Source organism: Dasypus novemcinctus, chromosome 24 (assembly GCF_030445035.2).
Source record: "Dasypus novemcinctus isolate mDasNov1 chromosome 24, mDasNov1.1.hap2, whole genome shotgun sequence".
Classification (NCBI taxonomy): Eukaryota; Metazoa; Chordata; class Mammalia; order Cingulata; family Dasypodidae; genus Dasypus; species Dasypus novemcinctus.
This window is the reverse complement of record NC_080696.1, coordinates 23436776-23460205: the sequence shown is the minus strand read 5'-3', so window position 1 is coordinate 23460205 and position 23430 is coordinate 23436776. Positions and strand designations below refer to the sequence as shown.

Genomic DNA, 23430 nt, shown 5'->3' with positions numbered 1-23430 from the left:
GCAGTAATCCTTGGGTTCCTTGGCTTTCCCATCACAATAAGATGTCCCCTCCTTTCTCTTTTAGTTCCATTGACTTCCAAATTCTGGATCTTTCCCCTGGCCTTTTATAAGGCTTCCAGTCATAGGATTAAAGCTTTTATAAGGCTTCCAGTCATAGGATTAAAACCTATCCTGATTCATTTTGCCACACCTTAATGAAAAATAGCTCCTTTAAAAGGTCTTATGATATTTTCACACCCACAGGAATGGATTAAGATTAAGAACACATTTTTTTTCTGGGATGCATAGTGCAATATGCTAAAGACAGTCTTTGAACAAGCAACGAGACTGTGATCAGCACTTATGAACAAGGAAAACTGTGCATTGAGGGAATCAACAAAAAGCAGTAACCCAGTTTGGGGTTTCAGAAAAAGCCTCGTTGTGGAGACATTTAAGGTAAGATGTGAAGAATGGGCAGGAGTTCACTGAGTCAAGACTCAAGAAAAATTGTTCATGCCAAATGATTTAAAGCTCTGATGCAGGAAATGACCAGAACAAAGGCCAGCAGAGCTGGAACAAGCAGGCTTGGGAGAGATGTGAGGTCTGTGGGTCATGTTCAAGAACCCAGTGAGGAGCTTGGTGGAGCAGAAAGGCCTGGCCATGCAGCTCTGGCTGCAGTGTGGAGTATGGATAGGAGAGGGAAAAGAGGATGGAAGCAGGCACCTTGGTCAGATGGCCCCTGAAGGGATGCTGTCCAGAGGCACTCGTGACAAGACTCCAGGAAAGAGCCTGAGGATTGAGAGACAGGGGAGATGGAACCCACCTGACAGGGTGTGTCTTCCTGGAATGTGCATTATGAGCTGGGATGGGGTAGAGGATGCAATGACCCTGCTTTGGGCTTAGGCCAGTGATGGACTGAGGTGCTAATTACTGCTAAATAGAAAATATTGACTGGGGGAGTGGGAGATGATAGAGGCAAACAGACCAGGTGAACCAAAGCTGTCAGTGCCACAGCTTAACTCTGACTCTCACCCCCTTCCAGAGACTGAGGACTAATTTTGGCTTACACAGGGCAGGCCAGGAGGCTAGGGGTAAAGGCCTGTGGTGCAGCTTCATTCAGAGACAGATGGGGTATGAATAGATGTGTTAGTCAGAATAGATGTGTTAATAGATGTGTTAGCCAGAGAAACAGAACTAACCAGATATAAATATATATGCATATATGTAAATATTAAGGTATTTCTTATAGGGATTGGCTCACATGATCCTGAGGATTGGCAAGTCCAAATTCTGCAGGGCAGGCTACACATTGGAAACTGCTATTAGGGTGATGTTTAAATTCCCAGGAGAAGCTGGTTGACTGAAACAGAGGCAGAAACTTCATTTTGACAACTGAAATCTGCAGCTTTATTTTAAGACCCCCAAATGACTGATTGGATGAGGAGACTCCCCTCATTACTGCAGAAAATTTCCTTTGTTGATTGCAGATACAATCTGATATAGAGGCAATAAACTGATGATAGCTACAAATACTTCTATAATATACCCTCACAGTAACAAGCAGGCCAGTGCTTGCTTGACTAAGCAACTGGGCACCATAACACAGTCAAGGTGACACATGAAATTAACCATCACATTGGATAAAAACCCCCTTTTTCCCTTAGGGAGGAGCAACTCTGAGGTGTGTGTTCCACATACTTTCCAGCAGGCCTTAACAGGGTTGATCCCCAGCTACCGAAAGAGCAACATGCTGGACAGAGCACTGCATTGGCTACTTCCCTTTCCAGTCTCATTCACACCCTCCCCTCCTGGTGCTTTCTGAGGCATCTTCCAAATCCTGGTCTTAGGGCCTGCTTCCTATCTTCTCACAAGCCTGTGAGGTGTTACTACAACTTCTGTATAGATAAGAAAGCCAAGCCAACCCCCTCCAGAAGGCTCACAACTCTATGAACATTATTGAAGGCCTCCAACTCATGGTCTTCCCATTTCCAGAGGAAAGTCACTTTACAGAGATGAAAGACCATGCAGGCCTGCAGGAGGGTGACACATTTCCATTGATGAACACATCTTAACACAAAAACTAAAGACAGGCCTGCAAGACAGCCCATTGTCTCTATAAGTGCATAGGTGGCCTGGTTGCCAGGAGAAGGTATGGGGGTCACACAGTCTTCATGTCCTCTATCCCCAAGAGAAAAATTACCCAATGCTAACTGATTAGTTGGCATATTGCTTCCATTAGCAGTCTCAGGAGGTAGGATAATTTAAACCTGCCCCCTCAAAGATGGATTTGCTCACAGTGTATGGTAAACAATTAGGTTTCCTGACCTCTAAGGTATAGTGTGAGAGCCTGAATCACCAAGTAAGGAGAAGAAATCCTCACCTCCTCAGGGATTCAACCTGGGAGTCATCATGTCCCTGGTGGTATTTTTATATTCTACAAGGTCCTAAACTATAACAGTGGTTGATCAAATGCAGATGGAAAAGTTGCTACTGTCAGGAAGAGGAAGGTAGGATTTGAACTCAGATATTTCTGACTCAAGGTTTATGATCTCTTCACTGAGCCTAAGCACCATGCCAAGAACATATCTGAGAAGTCTGGGAGCATTCCAGACTATGTACTCTTGCCATCAGCTGTAACGACTGAAACGTGATGGTAAATAAACAAACCCAGCTTTCTCCCTTTTTTTGTGCCCACTTTCCTCCCTGGGAATAAGGGAGCAAGGTTAGACTTGAGCAAGGTTATCTGTCCCTTTCAGGCAAAGTGGCATTTGACTCAATACATTCAACTGTGAACAATGCAGGAGTTAGGTGTGAGTTGGTGCAGACTTTGGTTAAAATAATGGTTTATATCTCAAGAATTAGAATAGCAAGGGGTTCAGGAACTTCTCAGGCTAGATGCACCAGGGGCAAAACTCATGCCCAGGATGTCCACAATCATCCTGGCAGATTCTTGGTCTAGAAAACACAAGGGAATGTGGCTCAAGGCACACTAATCAAAGCATCAAAATGTATAACATGGTGCTCCTGGGAAGAAAAACAAATTAAAATAGAGAAAAGACTTTAGAAAACCATTTACTTCTCCAGGACAGGTACTGCATATCTACTGCTGTTTCTTGTTTAGATGTACATTTTTTTAAAATCCCCTTCTAACACTGTCTACTGCCTCACAAACAGGATATTGATTGGATCAAGAATAATTCTGAATATTTCTCTCTCAGAATGGCCAGAAACATTTCAAAATAAGAAATGTTAACATTTATTGAGGGGTTAATACGTGCCAGGCCCTGGGATAATTTGTTTTTTAAATTGCATCTTATGTAATCCAACTGCAGTAGATAGTTTGTTATTTTTATTTTATATCCAAAGAAATTGAAATTGGGTATTTTTCCCAAAGACACACAGAGAATACTGAAGTCTGGACTTGAACCTAGAAATGCAGTGCATGAGCCTGTGATTCTATCAACTGAGTTCTAATACATGTTTGTATTTCAAGTAGATCCCAATTTTGTTGCATTATTGATTTTAGAAGCCTAGTCCATTTTTTAATAATAACTTTATTGAGATGTAACTTAATACCATAAAATTGACCCTTTAAAAGTGTACAATACAGTGTTTTCCAAATTATACACAGAATTGTACTACCCTCATTATGACCTAATTCCAGAACTTGTTCAGCAGCCCAAAAAGGAATTCCATACCCATCATGCAGTCACCTTCATCCCACCAGCCCCTGACTACTACTAATCTATTTTCTTTCCCTATGGTTTGCCTATTTGGGACATTTTATATACATAGAATTATACAATACGTGGTCTTTTGTGTTCGACTCCTTTCACTTAACATAATGTTTTCAAGGTGCCTCTATATTGTAACAGGTATCACTACTTTATTCCTTCTTATTGCTGAACAATATTCCATGCTATTTTTACAGCACATTTTGTTTATTGCTTTCATTTGGTGTGTGAGTGGCAGTTGCTATCATTGAACTCCTGTATAATACTGGATTAATTATGAATCAATCTCTCTTGTTGAATTGTTGATAACATAGTGCTTTCTTTTCTGGTAGGTATATAGTGAGAATGAAATTGTCTTAAAACAAAACAAAGCAAAACAAAACCTTCCATGTGCATCCCTGGAGCGAGGAAAAAGTATTTCGTGCATGGCCCAGAATACAGAGTGACAGAAATTGTAGCTGCTTCAAAAGACAGAGGCTGATTTTCTGGAACATTGCAGGATCAGAGAAACCCCACTGGTGGGCAGATTATGCGACATTCATCTGCTGATGAAGAAACAATGCAGGCTGAGCCTGCTTTCACATGATGAAATAGAAAAATTCAGACACCCAAATGTAGCAGATGATTTGGCTTCTCCAAGGAGTCTCGTTAGATTAAGCAGCCCATGCTGAAGCCAAAGCCTCCACCTTTCTCTGCATACAACAACCCGAGCAATTTTCTGCTTCATCTTCCTTTAGTCTGCATGGCATACAGACTTCCTAAAGACTTCCTGTGCTCCAACAGGAATTATGTATTATGAAAATGGTAAATTATACATGGGCCTATTTGGGAAGAAATTAGAACTATACATTACAGGTTGCACTTTTTGCAAACTTGTCTCTGTTGTTTAATGGATGCTTTACTCTGAGGAAACAACTAGAACAAAAAATGAATAAAAGTTTTGGGAGGGAAGTGGCTGTGGCTCAATCAGTTGGGCTCCTGCCTACCATATGGGAAGCCCTGGGTTCACGTCCTGGGGCCTCCTTTTGAAGGCAAGCTGACCCGAGCCCACAGACAGCTGGCAGCCTGCGCCTGCTGAGAGTTAACGACCCACAAGAGCCACAGAGTGCCACTGGCCTGCCAGTGCCGTGGAGAGCCGACTTAGCAAGGTGATGCAACAAAAAATGAAGACAAGCAAAAATGCAGAAGAATGCGCAGCGAATAGACACAGAGAGCAGACAGCAAGCACACCGCAAGGGGGGGAGGGGGAAATAAATTAAAAAAGAAAAGTTTGGGAACCAGTATTGAAAGTAAAATTATTTTCAAAGGTGTGATCAAAGAAAAAAAATAAATTGAAGTACAAAAACTTTGATATTAGTTTTCTGAGCTGTGAATAATTTTCAATTTTTAAAAAATATCTCTTCTCACCTCCCACACAGCAGACATGCACACACATGTACACACATGTACACACATGTACACACACAGCTTTAACAGACTTAAAGATCTGCACTGTTGGGCTTATGATTTGCTTCTGTGATGGGTGAAAGGAACTCTATAAAGTTTTATCTAATGTGTGGACCTCTGCTTCTAAGTAGGAACATCATATGCTGAAGATTTGTGGAATAATAGTGCAAATGTCCTCTGGAGCATCTTCTCCAAGAAGAATCAGAATGGGGAGAACCATACACAACTAATTCAAATAATTTATTAGTTTTGCTGATTCCTTGGGATTTGTGGCAGACAAGGATTGCTTCTAACTCTTATTTTTTCTTAAATCTTTTTTTCTCTCTTTTTAAAATTTTATTTAATTGCCTTTTTTTAAAGGTACATAGATCACAAAAAAATATTACATTAAAAAATAAAAGAGGTTCCCATATACACCACACCCCACCCCATTCCTCCCATATCGACAACCTCCTAACACTTCTAATCCCTTCTCATACAGCCCAATTAAGTAAAACATTTGGGGGGTACCAAGTTCTGGGTCTTCCCTGAACTCTAATACTGGTAAAGTCTTTTGTATAAACAGTGATACTTCCCTCCTGCTAAGCAAACGTAGCTGTGCTTCCACCAATGCCCAAGTGTGGAAAGAAGATAGCGGCTTGCAAATCCTCAGTAAACAATTAAAATTTGCCTTTAGCACAAACACATAGAAAAGCCTGACATTTGGCTGTAGAGATAGTTAATGAAGCATTCAGAACCAGATCAGTTATTACTTAGCATTCATATGGCACATTATAATCACAAAATGCTACATCAATATATTTATCACTTCGGGTAGACTGGGCCTTCCTGATCACAAAGCCAATCCAAACTCCTGCAGATGAGTGAGGCTGTTCACAACACCTCAGGGAAGAAGTCCACAGGGATTCAAAATCTGATTCATCAATGGTCAGAGAGTATAGCAGATTGATGGGATACTAGAAGTGAACAAAACCTGCATATTTGGTCCACAGATGCCTTTAACAGGTTTGTCAAGTCCCTTTAGTTTTCTGAGACTCGGTTTCATTTCAAAGAAAGATGTAGGGAGAAGAGGCTTCTTGACCATTACCATTGCCATGTCCACCATCATAATCATAAAAACCACCAAAAACCTCACTACTGCCATTACCACAACCATCACCACCACCACCATCACCGTAATCACCACCACCATCACCATCACTACCATTACCTCTACCACCACTACCATCACCACCACTAAACCCATTACCAGGGGTTGGCAAAGTGTAGCCTTCAGGCTAAATCCATCTCAATACTTGCATTTGTAGAGTGCACAAGCTAAGAATGATTTCTACATCTTTAAGTGGTAGAAAAAAGAAAACTCTTCTGGAAGAATTATATGGAATTCAAAAGTCAGTGCCGTGAAGTTTTATTGGACTGCAACCACACCCATTCATTCACATAAGTCCTTGGACTCTATCGACAGAGTTGAGTAGTTGTGACAGAGACCTTATGGCTTGCAAAACACAAAATATTTATTATCTTCTCTTTACAGAATAAATTTGCTGATTCCTGACCATCACCCATTCCATACCACTAACACCACCATCACCACTATCACCACCACCTCATCACCACCATCACCACAATCACCTTACCCCACCACTACTACTAATACCACTACCAGTGCCAGCACAAGTAAGGTACCACCATCACCACCATCACCATCACTACCATCACCACTTTCATCACCATCTCATCACTGCTATCGCTTCCATCATCACCACCATCACCACAACACCTTACACCACCACTTCTAACTACCATCAGTGTCAGCACAAGTGAGTTACCACTGTCACCACCCCCACCTTCACTATCACCACAATCATCATCACCACATTAACCACAACCACCCCGCACCACCACTACTGCTAACACCACCAGTGTCAGCACAAGCAAGCCACCACTACCCTCACCACAACTCCTAGCAACAATCACTTTCCTCCCACAGATACACCCCAATCTCTGGTTTGGAGATGTACCAGTTCCTCATGTGGGCAAAAATCTAAGTGGCAAGACTGTGAACGTAGACATGTTGCTCAGTGAAAGCTATTAGCAGCACTTTTCTTCAGACTCAAGCAAGAAGCCTTCCTCCCTAACTGATGAGCAAGAGAGAAAAAACCTTGAAATGGTATTGTCTCTAAAATTGTCCCCTTGGTTTGGGAAAAGGGGTTTGTCTCTGAGAATTTCTCACAATGCTGCATTCACACACAGTGAAATTTCATACTCTCATTGTGTCCTGAAAAACTCAGTCAAACTCAGTCAATTTGGTGTGTACAGGATTTGGAATTCACCTGCTTCCAATTCTTGGCAGAAGCAAATACAAATCTTCTCAGGGAAAATGTGTGTTAAATACAGGCCTCAGAAAATGCCCACAAGCAATCTTCTAAAGGACATGAGTTTGGAATTAAAGAGAGGTGGGATAAGCAGTAAACACATGAGGAAATAAGCCTTGCAGGGATGCAAGGATTGATGAGCACATGAACTAGCAACATGTTTGTAAACCCAAATGAATATTGACTACATACAAAAAATAACATCTAAATTGTTGGGTTTATTTATTAATTTTTAATTAAACACTGAAACTATAGGTTGCAAATCAGAGAGTGGGTGACTCTAAGATCCTTTTAATGTTTCCAAAATGTGTTAAAATTATTTACTTTTAATCTCAGGCAAAATAGGAATGGATCAACTTCAAAGATAACTACCAAATGAATAGAAATATATATCCCAAACCAGGAAAGAGAAAAAAAATAAGTATGACTAAAAACAATTTAAGGCTCAATAAAATAAAAGGGTAAAGGAAAAATAAAGAAGACAAAACTTCAAGACAAGAAAAATATATATAAAAAACAGGGCAAAAATATTAAGATAACAAATGTCCAAATATATCAGTATTCACTATAGACATAAATTAATTAAATTTTCCAGTTAAAGCAAATTATTCATCTAGATTTAAAAAATATATCCAGCATCTGTTATTTGTAAGACACTCTAAAACATGGAATGATTGAAAATAAAATGATGGAAAATATGTATATATACAAGAACAATCCTAAGCAACAGAAAAAAAATCTTATCCAGTCTTATGACTAAAAAACATTAATGTATGTAACAATGAACCTTATAATTCAAAAATTGAAACTTAGTGGTTGCCATAGGTTCCAAGGAGAGAGGTGATGGAAGAATGGGTGGAAAATGGAGCATCTTTGGAGCATTGGCATTGTTCTGCATGATCTTGCAATGGCAGATACAGGTCATTATACATTTTATCAGAGCCTATAAAAATATACAGTGTAAAAGGTAAACCATAATGTAAACCACTGACAATGGTTAGTAGCAATACTTTGATATTTGTTCATCAATTGTTACAACTGTACCATACTCATGTAGGATGTTATTGGTAGGGGAAGAAGTGGGGAGGAGGGAGTAGGGTATAGGGGAAGTCCCTGTATTTTCTATGTGGCTTTTCTGTAACCTAAAGCTTACTGGAAAATAAACTGAAAAAAAAAAAAAAAAGACACGGGGGGAACAACAGAAAAAAAAATGTCCATATACCTGAAAGATAAGAGATCTTAAGGAGATGAAAGGCACAATGGAAAAAAAATTATTTTATTTTGTTTTTGTTGTTTGATTTTTATTTTATTACTGCTATTTTTTGTTGGCTTTGTTTTGGGGGAGGTTTTAGGTTGTAGATGGGTTGCAGCTGTGGCAGGAGAGGGTCACTGGTCCAGGGTGTCAGAGGTGGGAAGATGTGTGTGGGAGTGTACACCTGGGGCATGCCTCTATGGCACGTGAGTGTGTTCCTGTGGTCATGAGGTATTGTCTCAGTGGGTGGAGACCCACAGAAGAGCCCATGGAATATTTAAGTCTCATACTGATGAATCCTGCTACTTTGAGAATCTCTGGAGTACATGGGTAGTGCCTAGCAAAGGAGGATGGACCAATGCACCAGGCCCTGGATATTGATGCTTGAACTTAAGAACCTAGTTCTTGTGAAACTGAAACTTGGCCTAGTAATATATGTTGCCTAAGAGTTACCTCCTGAAGGACTCCTTGTAGTTCAAAAGTAGCCTCTCTTTAAGTCAAACTAAGTATATAAATTCACTGCCTTTCCCCTGACATGGGACATACCTCCCAGGTATAAGACTCCTTGGCACTGTGGGATTAATACCAAGTGCCAAGTAATAGAGCATTTGGAGAAAGATATAGACCAAAAGGGGAGATATTAAATGGAAATGAGTTTTTATGGCTAAGAGATTTCAAAGGGAGTTGGGAGGTCATTCCAGAGATTATGCTTAGGCACATCTCCAGAAGATCTCACTGTCTGCCACAGTAAACAGTGCCTCAAATAAGGATGTTCCTGGGGGTTCTTGAGACATCTAGACTTTATAGGCAGGGCAGACAACCCCAGGAAATCAGCACTCCATCAGTGGATCTTACCTTGGAATTTATGATAACCTATTTCTCCCAATGTATCACAGTTAGGATCATTTATAATTTTCCTACAGATGGTTCTTCTCTCCCCATTTATTTGAATCTATAATTAGCACTATATCAATTAAATATATGTCCCAGAGACTTAAATCTTCTGGCTGTTCATATGCCAAGTGAACCTTCAGTCTCAATGGAGTTGTAGCTAATACCTACTCTCCAGTTCATCAGACTCACCCAGGAAAACTAACAAAATGGTGATGAGAGTCTACACCTAACCAAAGAAGCAGAGAGTGTCAGAGAGTATCTTCAACTGCAAGCAAGACAGTTCCATCCATCTGCCCTATGGAATCTAAGCACCCTCTCAATCAGAAGCAGAGTTAGGCATCACCATCTCAAAATTCTCAAGATAGAAGAATGAATAAACATAAGGAGGGAATGCAACTATTGACTAAAGTAGACATTATTAGTCTAGTAATGGTAGAACTTATAGTATAGACATAAAGACAGTGGTCACCAGAGGTTCTGAGAGGATGGAAGGGGAACAGTAGGTATAACATGGGGCATTTTTGAGACATTGGACTCATTCTGCATGATATTACAATGACTATTACCAGCCATTATACATTTTGTCAAAACCTATAAAATTGTGCAGTGCAAAGTGTAAAACAATGTAAACTACAGACCATAGTTATTAGCAATGATTCAATATGTGCTCATCAATTGTAACAAATGTAACACTAATGAAAGGTGTTAATGGGGCAGTGTGGGAGGGGAAAGTGTGGTTTATATGGGAATCCCCTGTATTTTCAATGTAACATTTATTTAATCTAAAGCTCCTATAAAAGTAAAAAATAAAAATTATTTTTTTAAAAAAGCAAACAACAAAAATAAATAAAATTTAAGGATTTGAAAGTATTACTATATAGTAACACTTATTGCACAGTAAGAGGTTTAACTCATCAGATAGGTATAAGAATTCTCAGCTTCCATGAATATAATTAATGTCATTTTGTGTTTCATATAAAGGAAAAATTAATAAAATTGCAGAAATGATGTGATATCTTCACCACCAATTATAGGAAGCTTCAAAACCCTTTCTTTATTGTTAAGAAGCAAGCAGACCAAATATTGGAAAGGCAGAATATTTGAATAACAGGAATAACAAGTTTGAGCAAATGCGCATAAATAAAACTCTAGATGCAACAATTAGAGATACTTGTAGGCACATATTTTCCATCTCTCTCTCTTTTTTCTTTTTCTGCAATAGTTGATAAGTACTAGGCCATGAAGCCAATACCAACAAATTTCAAAGAATTAGTATTTTATAGACCACTTTCTTTGACCATAATGCAATTGACATATAGTTTTTATTTTAAATACCACACTCATTAGGACATGAAGAAAAATAAATGCTTATTAAATAATGGTTGGGTCAAAGAAGAATCATAACACAATATAAAATTTCTTAGCACTGAATCATGCTGAAAAGACTATATGTCAAAACCTTCAGGTGAAGAAATATAAGGAAAAATGCATAGCCTTAAATGCATGTATTAGAAAAAAAAGTTAAAAAGTAATGGGCTTAATATCCAAATTTATATATTATTTAAAAAATGAGGAAAAGAATATATATGAGGTGAATAAAACAGAAACTAGTGAAAGAAAGCAAAGATACAATATAGAGAAACAAAGTCATAGTTTGGATTTTGAAAAGACAAACTCTGATTCAACTAGTTAAAGAAGGATACAGAGAAAGTGTACACTGTGGAGTCAACATTACTGAGTTTCACAATGACCATCCTCATGAGCAGGACTGATGGAACAAACACAAAGCTAGAGGATATTAGTGATGCTTGAAGAAGGCATAGGTTCTTTCATCCTCATTTAGGGAGTCCAGAAAAGCTGTACAGGAATGTCATGGGTCCAAATATAAAAATTTGCCATTATTTTGAGTAACTGTGGAATTTAAAAAAACAGATTTCATTTGACCTAGACTCTAAGAACATTTTCTTTTAACTAGTAGAGAAGAAATGAAACACTATCATACAATTTGAGCTTATATATTGCAATATTTGTAGAGTCATGTTCAATGTTTAATAATTTAACATTTGAAATCTATAAAATCTACATATAGACCAAACATCTTTAAAAAAAACAGATTCTAATGGTTAGCAATCCTGACAAAGTTATCATCATTGTCATTACCACGTTCATTGTTATCACTGTCATTTTTGCAATAGGTGTTCCCCAAATGCTAGGTACAGTGCTAAAATCTTTATAAGGATTAACCTGTTTATTTTTCACCATAACTCCTTGAGGTAGGTATTGCTGTTATCATCATGTTATAGATATAGAAATTGAGGCACCAGGAAGTTAAGTACGATTCTCAAGGTCTTTCACTTGTAAGCAGCAGAGACAGATTTAACACCCAAGGTGTCTGACTGATGCTACGTCGGACTCACGGCCACTTGGTGAGACAGAATCATTCAAATGTCACAGCAAGGACACACCACTCAGAGGAAGGTGGATGAAAAAGAGAGAAGAGTGGGCAAGTGGTCCATCAACAGCCCATCCTCCATGGTGGGAAGACAGAGGATGGAGATTTCATGATGTTCATTTAAGGATCCCAGTAGTAACCTGTGGAAGAATTAGAATAAGAACACTAATCTGGAAAGTTGGGAGGAGGGTGAGTAGACGGGTAGCAGTGTAAGCAAACAAAATTCTATGCTTTCAGAGAAGGGAGACCATTAGATAGATTCTAAAATTGATAGGTCAAGAAAGAACGGAATGAATGTGGCAGTTGGGGCACAGCTATACCTGTCAAAAGAGGAAGGCTAACAGTAGTTATCCCTGGGAAGAGACAGGGGATATGCAGCAGTATGGTAGGAATGGAGAGGAGAGGTTAGGAATTGTAGTATTATACCGTTTAGGTTTATTACTTACTTTCTTAATGTGCCTTTATTATCCTGGCAAAATTAGCCACAAGAAATAAATTTTAAAAGTCACTTTCCTCCAAAAAAGAAGTAATGACAATTGCATCCAAGCCTAAGATATGTTACCTTTGAACTTACAGAGTTTAATATAAATTGTTTCTTTTATCACTTTCTGGAAAATACAACAACATTAAAACACATTAATTCTGACTAGACCCTCCTAACTTTAGTCTTTTAATGCTTATTTTTAAGTATATATTTAAATTCCACAATACCCTACAATACTTCATTATTATTGTTTTGTGCAGTCAATTTTAATTAGATTTACCTACATAAATTCAGTGTTTTGTGGTGGGGGGGGTTGTGTGTAGGAAAGAGAAAGAGAGAAAGAGAGAGAGAGAGACAGAGAGAGATCAACCATGGACTAAGGGTTTCCAGGAGATCTAGGGTTTTATGAGGAATAGAAATTATCAAAGGAAACACATATGGCTGTGACTATTTTTATCAACAGTGTAAATACATCATACAGAACCAGGGTATAGATTGGTTGTTGCAATGATCTGTTTCATGTGAATGGGCAAGAGATAACCGCAAGAATGTTTCTTCCTTTTTCATATTCACGGAACAAAAAGCGAGAACATGGCCAGCTCATCATTCCCATCCTAAATAATCTATTAAACTATACTTATGGTGCAACTTTAGCTCTCAAGTGCCCACAAAAAGGAAATGATAAAGCAATTTGCTTTATTCTGTGCAAATGCGTTTTTACTAAACCTCATATTTACTTAAATTACTAAAATCAGTTTTTCTCTCAAAAATTTCCTATAACTAAGTGATTCTTCATTGTAGAAATCCTGTTTAAATTACTAAAAGAGATTTTTCTCTCAAAACTTTCCTATAACTAAGTGATTCTTCATTGTAGAAATCCTGTTTTCAAGACAGACAGAGGAAACAAGAGCATCAGTAGCCTAAATTAGTTCACCACGATTTTGACTGATGAAAAAATGAGTCCCATTTCAGTGCACCTCTCCCATATTAATATCTCAAAATATGCCTGTGGCTATTTATTTTTCAGTTATTCTACACCAGCCAATGATGCACTTCCCAGACCTGACAAAGGTCGAGGAATCACACTGAAATAAATCCCATGCATAGGCAACCTGCTGGGTCAGCCACATTTCACTCTAGGGTGCATTTGCAACAATTTAAGCAAAAAATAAAGTCTGGTTAAAGGCTTTAGGAAGACAGGTTGGGGGATGGTCCCCATTGTAGGTCATGGAGCTTCTTCATCAATTTCGTTACAGTACCATCAGACAGGTACTGATTTCTTAGATGAATTCCTTAACGTGCTGTGGATTGTGCACTGAAGAGTGAGAAGTGTGCTGAAGCAGTGAGTACAAAGATGAGTCATACCTATTGCTGCATAAGAGGGCTTATAAATCAGAACTCGGCAGGAAAGAACCTGTGATATGTGCAGGGCCAACCAGGTAGCTACTGTGATTCCCTTCTGCACTGGGCTTCAGAAGAATGGAGCCTTCTTTAGGACCAAAGGATTTTTTCTTGACAAAACATTTCACTGAATAGCCCATTAAGCACAAAGAAATGAGAAATTGAAAATTCAGCCCTGTTGGTGACTCAGTGTTTCCGATGGAACTTGGACAAACCCCATAAACCATGTTTCTACACAAGAAACAGACTGTGGCCAGAAAAATAACTTCACTCTTTGCTTCTGAGCGGGTTCTCCTTTCCTCCCAATGATAGTTGTCGTCCTGCTTGATTCCTCCCATCTTCTGAAAAGAGATTACTGATAACCAATTGCTGAACTGTCTATGCAAGCCACAGCTCCTTCTCCTAATTGCTCCAGAAAATCATTTAGCACAAGCCCCAATCCTTTTAGGAGCTTCTCCCTACCAAGATGCTCCCAGGATACCAGAATCCACTTAACTTGCTGCAGAAAATTAAATGAAATTACTTATAACTGACTATAGGTGTGTTTATGTTGATCTTCCAACAAAAATAAGCCTCAAAGTCAGAAGAAATAGGCACTATGTAATGGTGAATCATAAATGCCAGTATTGGGAGGTGGAGGGAGGTGGGACATTTATATTACAGGTGATAAATCAACTACTGAACAGAGAGCACATGCCCGCAGGCCCAAGTTTCTAGCTTATTTCGGTTTTGATGAAACATAGAACTGGTGTTGCCAGATCTTTAAATTTCTCAGGAGAAATCTGTTTTAAATATTGTGGCAGACTATATAATCTGAAAGCCTCTTGCAACAAAGCAGCTAAACATTCTGGATAATTAACAAAGATTCCTTTTAAAGTCATAGTTGAACTCACAAGAAGAAAGCAAGGGAAATTCTGAGGGGCTAAATTAAAGAGGAAAGTCAATTGCAGACCCTTAAACTCAGGTTGGTGCTACTACATTCTTGTGGAGAGATGCCAGTCTCTCTCAACAAGGCCTGCATTGTTGGAAAGAGAGGAAATAAGGCCTTGGGTCTTTTCAAGTTGGCAGTAGGAACTATGACTGCTCCCACCATAAAGATAGGGACCTTGAAGCATTATACACCCAGTGGAAGTGTTGATAGAACCACTCTACCAACCAGTGCAGTAATCGAGGCCTCCAAGGCTCTGGTCCACCACTTGTTCTGGCACTGGGGAAGTCCTCTGCTGGAAACACAACATCCTGTGAATCTGGGGCTTAAAATTCTAGTATTTGCATGCTCAGGAAAACCCCCAAGTTGAGAAATGAATACTAAAAAGTGGGTTCAGGTCAGTGATTTCTAGGGGTACCTGTCAAGCATACTCTTACCTCAGGAAACCCTCAACCAGAATTTTTACAAAATTCCACTAAGAAGGGTCGCAATTCAAAAATTTTAAATTTATAAAGAAAGAATCCTCAAGGAGCTTGAGTGATAGATAGAGCAGCTTCTCAAGTAATTCAGATAATGGAACAATAAGATGTATGTGATAAAATAAATCTTTAAGGTATTTTGGGCATACAAGAAGGAACCAAAGTTTCAAGGAAATAATACATCATCAATATAGACAAGGCAAATTTTAATTTCAAGAAATAAAAATAGATATTGAATTAAAAACATGATGGGTGGGTTAACAAGTATATCAGAAATATCTGATGAGAGAATTAATGAGCTGGAATGTGGAACTGATGATACTACCTTGAATTCAGCTCTACATGGAAAATATGAAATATGGATTAAAAAGTAGGAAGAAAAAAATAACAATGTCCCTCATTCAGTTATTAAAAATTCCAGAAGAATAGACTGGAAGTTCCAGAATGAGAAAACATTAAGAATGGGGTAGAGGCAATGTTTGAAGTGATTTGAGAATTTATCAGAACTAATGAATATTGTAAATTGGCAGATTCAGGAACACATAAGCCAAGGTAAATGAAAGCTATTCTTGTAGTAAAACTGTACAAAACAAATGATAAAATTATGATCATAAGTAGAGAAAAATATAGTTACCCTATAGGAAAACAGAAACACCAACAACAAAATAAGGGTAGATTTCCCAACAATAGCTAAACTATAGAAACCATAAGACAATAAAAAATAGCTTCAAAGTTTTCAAAAGAAAACACTGCCAACCAAGAGTTCTATACCTAGTTAAACTATCATTCACAAATGACAACAAACTCATTTGGTCAAAGACTGAGAGAATTAACCTCTGACAGACCTTCATTAAAAGGAATACTAAAGTAGTACGTCCTCCAGACAAATGGAAATTGATCACAGATGACAGTAGAAATGAAATACAAGTAAGTAACAGATATATGTAATCTTAAATAAACATTGTCTAAAGAAAACAGCTGTGACAGTGATGACGATAATAATGATGAATACCGGTGATACAAAAGTGAGGTGCAACTGAAATGCTGAACAATAAAAAAAAAAAAAAAAGACATCCTGGTGTTTTTCATTATTAAGGAAAAGGATGGAGATAGCATTAACTTTAGAACTTGTACTTAGAGTAATGCATATTAAAATTGTAAGGGTAAACCTAATGATATAAATTAAAAGTATGCCTTCTAAACAAGCATAGGCAGAAGAAAAAGAAGTCAACAAACAGTTTAAGAGAAACTGGACATCCAAATTTACAAATATTGTGTTATATATGTTCACTGACTCCTTTTCTCTGCTAAATAAAATATACCAATAGTGTGTTATCTGACTCCATTTCTCTGCTAAATAAAATATACCTATAGTATGTTATCTGGGATCATTTATCTGCACCATAGCTCCTGGAACATCACACTCCAGAGAGTTTTATACCTCAGGCCTGCAGAATTCTTCATATGCTTTATTTATGGTCATTTTACTCCATGTTACACTTCAAAATCTTCATGAAAGCATTCTGTAGAACTTGGCATCTGGGCAATCATATTTTTATTTCTTATTGACCTGATAGTAATGCTATTTATTTAATCTTTGGGTTCCTTGTTTCTATCTCTACTTATTTTATTTTTTCTTCAACTCTTATGATTATTCCAGTGTGTCTGTGGGAGAGCAGCAAAGGAGGGAAATGGGAGATGGGAACATTCTTACCTTTTCTGAAATTTTGAAGCACTGTATTTATTTAGTTTCCTATTCCTAGTCTTGTTTTGACTTTTGTGCAATCATTTAATTTCTGTTTTTTACTTTAAAATACAATCAACTTTTAGGTTTTCTTTTTAATTTTGTGGGTACTGTGGTTTTTTGTGTGTTTGAGCCTTTATTTTAAATCTCATTTACTTCACCCACCTTTTCCTTCATTTGGTTTTTTAAATTATCTGATATTTAAATATTACCCCCTTTCATTTTAATTTTCCTCATATCCCACTGTTAGCATTATTAGGTTAATCTCTTAACTTTTTGCCACCTTTCATATTTATGTTTTATCCCTTCTTCTCAAGCATTTTTTGTTTTCTTAGAGAAGTTGTAGGTTTACATAAAAATCATGCAGAAAACAGAGTTCCCATTAACCCTCCTATTATTAATACCTTATATTAGTGTGGTTCTTTTGTTACAACTGATAAAAGAATATTATGAAAATTGTAATATTAATGATAGACCATGGTTTTCACTAGGGTTCACTATTTGTGTTGTACAGTCATATATATATTCATGTGTGTTATGTATTATATTTTTATATACATATACAAGAATATATATTAGTAACATATATACAACCTAAAATTTCCCCTTTTATCTATATTTAAATATGTAATATACTGCTATTAATTATGGCAAGGTCCTTTTATTTCTGACTTTTAAATTTTGTTCTCAGGACCACATTACATGCCTTGGACTGAGCCAGAACACATTTTCCCAGTTTTACCTGGAGCTATCCCTCTTGACTGCAGGGTCTCTTGAGAGACAGTTCCTGTGCCTGATAATGTAAGTCCCTGCAGAGATGCAATCTTCCCTGTGTAGGGCCCCTGGACTGAATGGAATCATGTGCCTCCTAGCTGTCACATGGACCTCCTTAATGATGTGTGTACTGCATGGGAATCATGAATTCAGGCAAACTGTGTCCACCATATGTCCTGGACAGGGCAGAGACAGATGGCAGGTGGGCGATCCCTGCTGAGTGCACCTTCCTGGTCTTATGGTGGAGAAGACTTGGCCCACCTCCACACAGCTTGCTTACCCCCACAAGCTGTTCATGGTGTTACCTCTGGCAGAGAAGATCCCATCTCCCCATGCCCTAGCCTCCGAAGCCCCAGGCAGAATCTGCATCCTTGGGTGACCCTTGCCTCTGTGTACTGAAAAGGTACTTACCCCATAGGCCCTGCCAGGTCTCCTCCTTCTACCCATCTGGCAAGCTGGCCCAGGCTTGGGCTCCTTGCTCATAGCAAGTCAGACTGGGGCAAGGTCTGGATTCCTATTTGGTACAGATGGATAAACTAGGAGCAGGGCTTTACACAAACAAAGGAGGGACCTATGGAGTGTTCTCCAAATAGATTTTTCCAGAAAAGCCAGGTTCTCACTAGCCAGTGAAAAACTGACATGGAGTCTTATTTGGAGAACGGGCTAGAAAGAATTCAGGCATTCCTGATGTTAGAGATGCTGATGGTCTCCTGCCTACACATCTAGGCACTCTGCACTACAGTAGATACAGGAAGCACCCTACTGCAAGCCACTAATTGCATTATCTCAGTCCAAGAATCAGGTAGGCTGGAGGTCAACATCCCCAAGTGCAACCACAGAGTGTGGAGGTTGAGGAAAAATCTTCCAGCCTTGGCCTCTGGGTGTCCTAACTCCAGAGAGGTTCTACTTTGTATGTCCTAATTCTCTAGCAGGATTGAGCCTCATTACCAATGGAGGTCACTACTTGCTATTGAGCCATTTATTGGCTGTCTTCCTTTCCCTGCCTCCTTCCTCTCCCCCTGCCAGGGCTTCCTGGAATCACTCCCAAGTAAGCTGTGAGCACCTTTATCTTTGGCTCAGGGTGAATTTTTGAAGATGCCCAACTAAGATAATTGGGTCTCTATCCCAATCCTCCTTTCTTTTCAAAGTCTCTGCAGAATTGCAGGTTGTCTTGCCCCCTACCCAACTTCTCTGCCTGTATGGCTACTAGAACCATAGCCTTTAGTGTGAGCTGGGGCCACAAAGCCCAGTCCCCTGCCACTTTCAGGAGCTGGTGCACCTTCATTTGGCTGGTCAGACCTAGGAAGAGACACTGGCCAGAAGTCACAGCAGAAACAAATTTTCACCAAGCCATGGAGTGAAGCCCACAGGCACTTTCACTTTTGGGGGGCTGGCAGTCCCTGGGTGATGCCCACAAGAGCCATGGCTCCTCTCCAGCAACACAGGAAGCCATTGTGGGGTTTCCAGGTAGGGGCCTGATGTGTCGCCTTTTCTGGTGGGTGTTGATGTTGTATGGCTTCAATAGAACTGAATTTTAAAAATTTTATCATGTGAGATTTTAGTTCTCCAGTTTTTAAGGGAAAAAATAAAGTGACAATGTAACAGAACATTAGATGCCCTAACTCTGGCATTGGCGGGGATGGCTGTCCCACCCAACATCTTTCTGGGGAGAAATTTCTTTCTCCTAAAGCTGACTTGGTTTCCTTACAACTTGAATGTGTCATAACACTTATCATTCCCCTTTCTGGGTATGTGGGAATGCTGTTGCTTGGACAGATGACATAGTTAAGATAAGCATTTCTTTCTTATTCCATGTGCCCTTTATCTTAATATTTGCTAAGGATATAGACACCTGGGTTGGCTGAGCTTTACCTAGAAACACTGGACAACGAGGGTGTGTCCATCTACAGGTGCCTTGACCTAAATGGAAAATACCTGCCTGAGATTAATTACAAATGGAATCTCATTGGGCCAAATGGAAGCACTTGGGATAAATCAAGGCCAGGAGAGTTGGGGGTAGGAGGACAAAATCATACTCCAAACTGCAGAACCAGCATTTGAGATTCTATCAGAGTCCCACTTTCATTTCTGCCATCGTGGCACACATTTTTCTGGCTTAGTTAAAAGAAACGATTTCCCTAGCAATGTTGTTCTGAAGCCTGCCTCTGGTTACCACTGGGTCACAAAATTTAGCAGGATAGGGAGAGACACCGGAGAAACTCTGAAACTCTTTTAATGACATGCAGCTTTTCACTAACTATAGAATTTTTTTAAAATTCTCATATGCTACAAGGGTAAGGTCTGGCTTCTATCTTCAGTTCTGAACTCCTAAAATAAGCTTTGGTGCCATGATATCCTCATGTCTAAGACTTGCTCTCCTAAAGAGAGTGCAGAGAAGTATCGACTATTAGCAGAAACACCATACCAAAATGAGTTAAGTAAAACGTGAAACAATAAAAAAGGCTGTAGTTCACCCAGGAAGTTATTAAATTTAAATTTTATTATTAATATTGTTGTGCCAATAAAGAAACAAACCCTGAGGTATAAGAAATATATGTAGAATCCTGAAATCCATCCACATTTAGCTGTTGAGTTTAGTAAGGAAGGCAAATCTCAAGGCATGGATATGCAAGAACAAATCTGATCCCTGCCTGTCATTCCAATGAAAGGACTAGACTAAACATCACTGATTCATATGGACATTTATTACACCTCACCATGCTTGACCTCTCAGGAACATCTAATCTGTTGACCGCTTCCTGCTCCTTGAGATGAGTTCACTCCAGGCTTCCCTGATCCCACCTTCTCCCGTTTTTTCCTGCTCCCTCTCCAGGTCTTCCTACCCTTTCTTCTTTGCCAGGTCATCCACACTTTGTTGGGTTTAAATCCTTTTTACACTTTAATCTCCACATAGCCCATGGTTCTCAGTTACTATTCATGTGCCATTGACCACCAGACTGACAAAAATCTCCACTAAGATGTCTCAGAAGTATCAGATCCCATCCCTGTGTCTCAATGACACTACATCCATTCAATTACTCATACCTGTCCAACTGTCCACATTATCCCTGCTCTCTCTCATGCTGGGGACAGAATTTGCTTGATGATGAGGAGAGATGTATAGAGCACAGAATAGTTCTACCATATCCATAAAGCTGTGATTCCAGGGAGTCTCCTTTTTTTTTTTCAAACACATGATTTTTTTTGTCTTTATTTATTTTTTTTAATGTTACATTAAAAAAATATGAGGTCCCCATATACCTCCCACCCCCCTCACTCCACTCCTCCCCCCATAACAACAACCTCCTCCATCATCATGAGACATTCATTGCATTTGGCAAATACATCTCTGAGCACGACTGCACCTCATGGTCAATGGTCCACATCATAGCCCACACTCTCCCACAGTCCACCCAGTGGGCCATTGGAGGACATACAATGTCTGGTAACTGTCCCTGCAGCACCACCCAGGACAACTCCAAGCCCCAAAAATGCCCCCACATCACATCTCTTCCTCCCACTCCCTACCCCCAGCAGCCACCATGGAGTCTACTTTTACCACCACCTTCTCATCAAAACCTAATCATTTGACAAGTCTTGCCAATTCTTCAACCTGATTCCCTTGCCACTCTAGACCAAGCTATTACCATCCCTCATCCATGCCACTTAAACTCTCTGCTAAATCTTCTCTCATCCACTAATAGGGAGTTAGGGTCTTCTAGAAATACAGCTGATCCTGGGACCTCCTGGAGTAAAATCCTTAAGTGACTTTCCACTGCTCCTGTGGTAGACTAGAAGCCTTAGCATAGTTTATGATACCGAGCATGAGTCAACTTCTATCTAATTCTCCACTGCAGCTCTTGAGACACTCTCCAACATTCTGTGCTGCAGCCTCACTGCTTTCTTTGACTAAAAAGCTGTTCTTCATGAAGTACACAAATAAAACTTTGGATCTTAGTGTATTCTGGAGAAAACTGAAAACAAAGAATTTCTATGCTCCAAAACAGGGACAATACAATCCCAGGATCCAGTTCCCCAATGGTCTTGCAGTCACCGATAGGACCTGGAGCAGAGATAGGATGAGCCAGCCCACTGGCAGTCAGAAGGAAGCTGAGGTCTTCATTGCATTGACTTCCTTCTCTTTGCCTCAATCCCCATTATCCTCAAATATCTTTCAATGTATTGCTTTAAACACTTTCATGATTTATATTGTCCCTTTATTATGTCATCTTTATCTGCTACCTGGTCTGGATCTGCTATGATTTATGCATTGCACTGAAACAGCCTGCAGAGCTCTACCCCAAGAATATCTGCAAGCCTAAAATACTGTCTCTAGATCCCAGGGATCTATTTTGTAAGGAACGATCCTGTAGAAATTACTTCAATCCAATCACTAAACAAATATGCACAGAGTACTCTCTGTCCTGGACACTGCTTTAATTGTCAGGGGGGTAAATCAGGGAACAGGGAGGGTAAAGCCCCTGTCCTTGTAAACTTATACTCTGCCAATGAATGGGAGTGGAAAGAACATGAATCTGCTCAGTGAATTATAGAGAGTGTCATGGAAAGACAAGAGCAGAGTCAGAGAGTCTGAAGAGTTGGGAAGGAGGTGTTCCCCACTGGGAGACCTTGCTCATTGCAGCACAATGTTGCTTCCATGGGAACTTTGCGTCTTATCTCAGGACCCAAAATAGAAGAGCTCCTCATGAGTCCCTGGTCTATTTTTGTCTCTTGGACACTGTGAGTCATGTTGTTGATTGTGCGTCCCTCTCTGCACTGCTGCTGCTGAGCTTCCAGCCAGCTCTGGGCATCAAAATATATGTCTGGTGTCTGGGTTACTCACCTCCCTCCTGGTTCATCTCTTTTTTCTCCTAATCTTTCCTTTCACCTGTGTGTTCAGTTAGTTGGTTAACCAATCCTGTTAGATTGGTTTTTGACTTTGATGCCCTGAGAGATAAATAACCATTCCCATCCCCCAAGTAGATCTCTAACTCTTGCAGCAGCCCTTCTGGCAAGACAAGTCAGCCTTCCTCCACTGACCTCAGGAAGCAGCAGCTGAGATAAAAGGATGGGGCCAGGTTTGCTCACCAGCCTCATTTGAAGGTCACCAAGCTGAACCTGAACATGAAGCCAGGGGCAAGAACTACTCACACATCCAAGATAAATGGCCCCTGAGACTTGAAAACAAGCATGATATGCATAATGCTGTAATATCTTAAATGATCACTGAGCATAATTTTGTCAAAGTTCATATCCACTGAAAATTTTGAATTTGTCCAAGCTTAAAATAGAATCAATAAAAATGCAATAATAAAACCCCCTATAATGTGCTTTTCAGATACATCAGAGGCACTTTTCTGATGGTACCTTAAGATAGAGTTGCAGGTACTCTTATTTCAGTGATCTTGAATGGAGAGGGCAGTCCCACGGACTTTCCTTTCATGACCTCTTAACCAGAAGCCAAATGGCAATAGAAGCCAAATGGCAA

The 23430-nt window shown here is 39.4% G+C and overlaps 1 protein-coding gene across 6 annotated transcripts in view; it reads right to left on the bottom strand.

Annotated features, from left to right (window-relative positions):
- SYNDIG1 (synapse differentiation inducing 1) overlaps positions 1-23430 on the bottom strand; it is a 212485-nt gene that overhangs the window by 155939 nt on the left and 33116 nt on the right. The window contains exon 1 of one of the 6 annotated variants that reach the window (XM_023583667.2): positions 1241-1339. The exons of the other annotated variants lie outside the window; for them this stretch is intronic. The gene's annotated coding sequence lies outside the window, so the exon portion shown is untranslated. Of the gene's footprint in view, positions 1-1240; positions 1340-23430 lie in introns of those variants that run through there. 6 annotated transcript variants of the gene reach the window in all.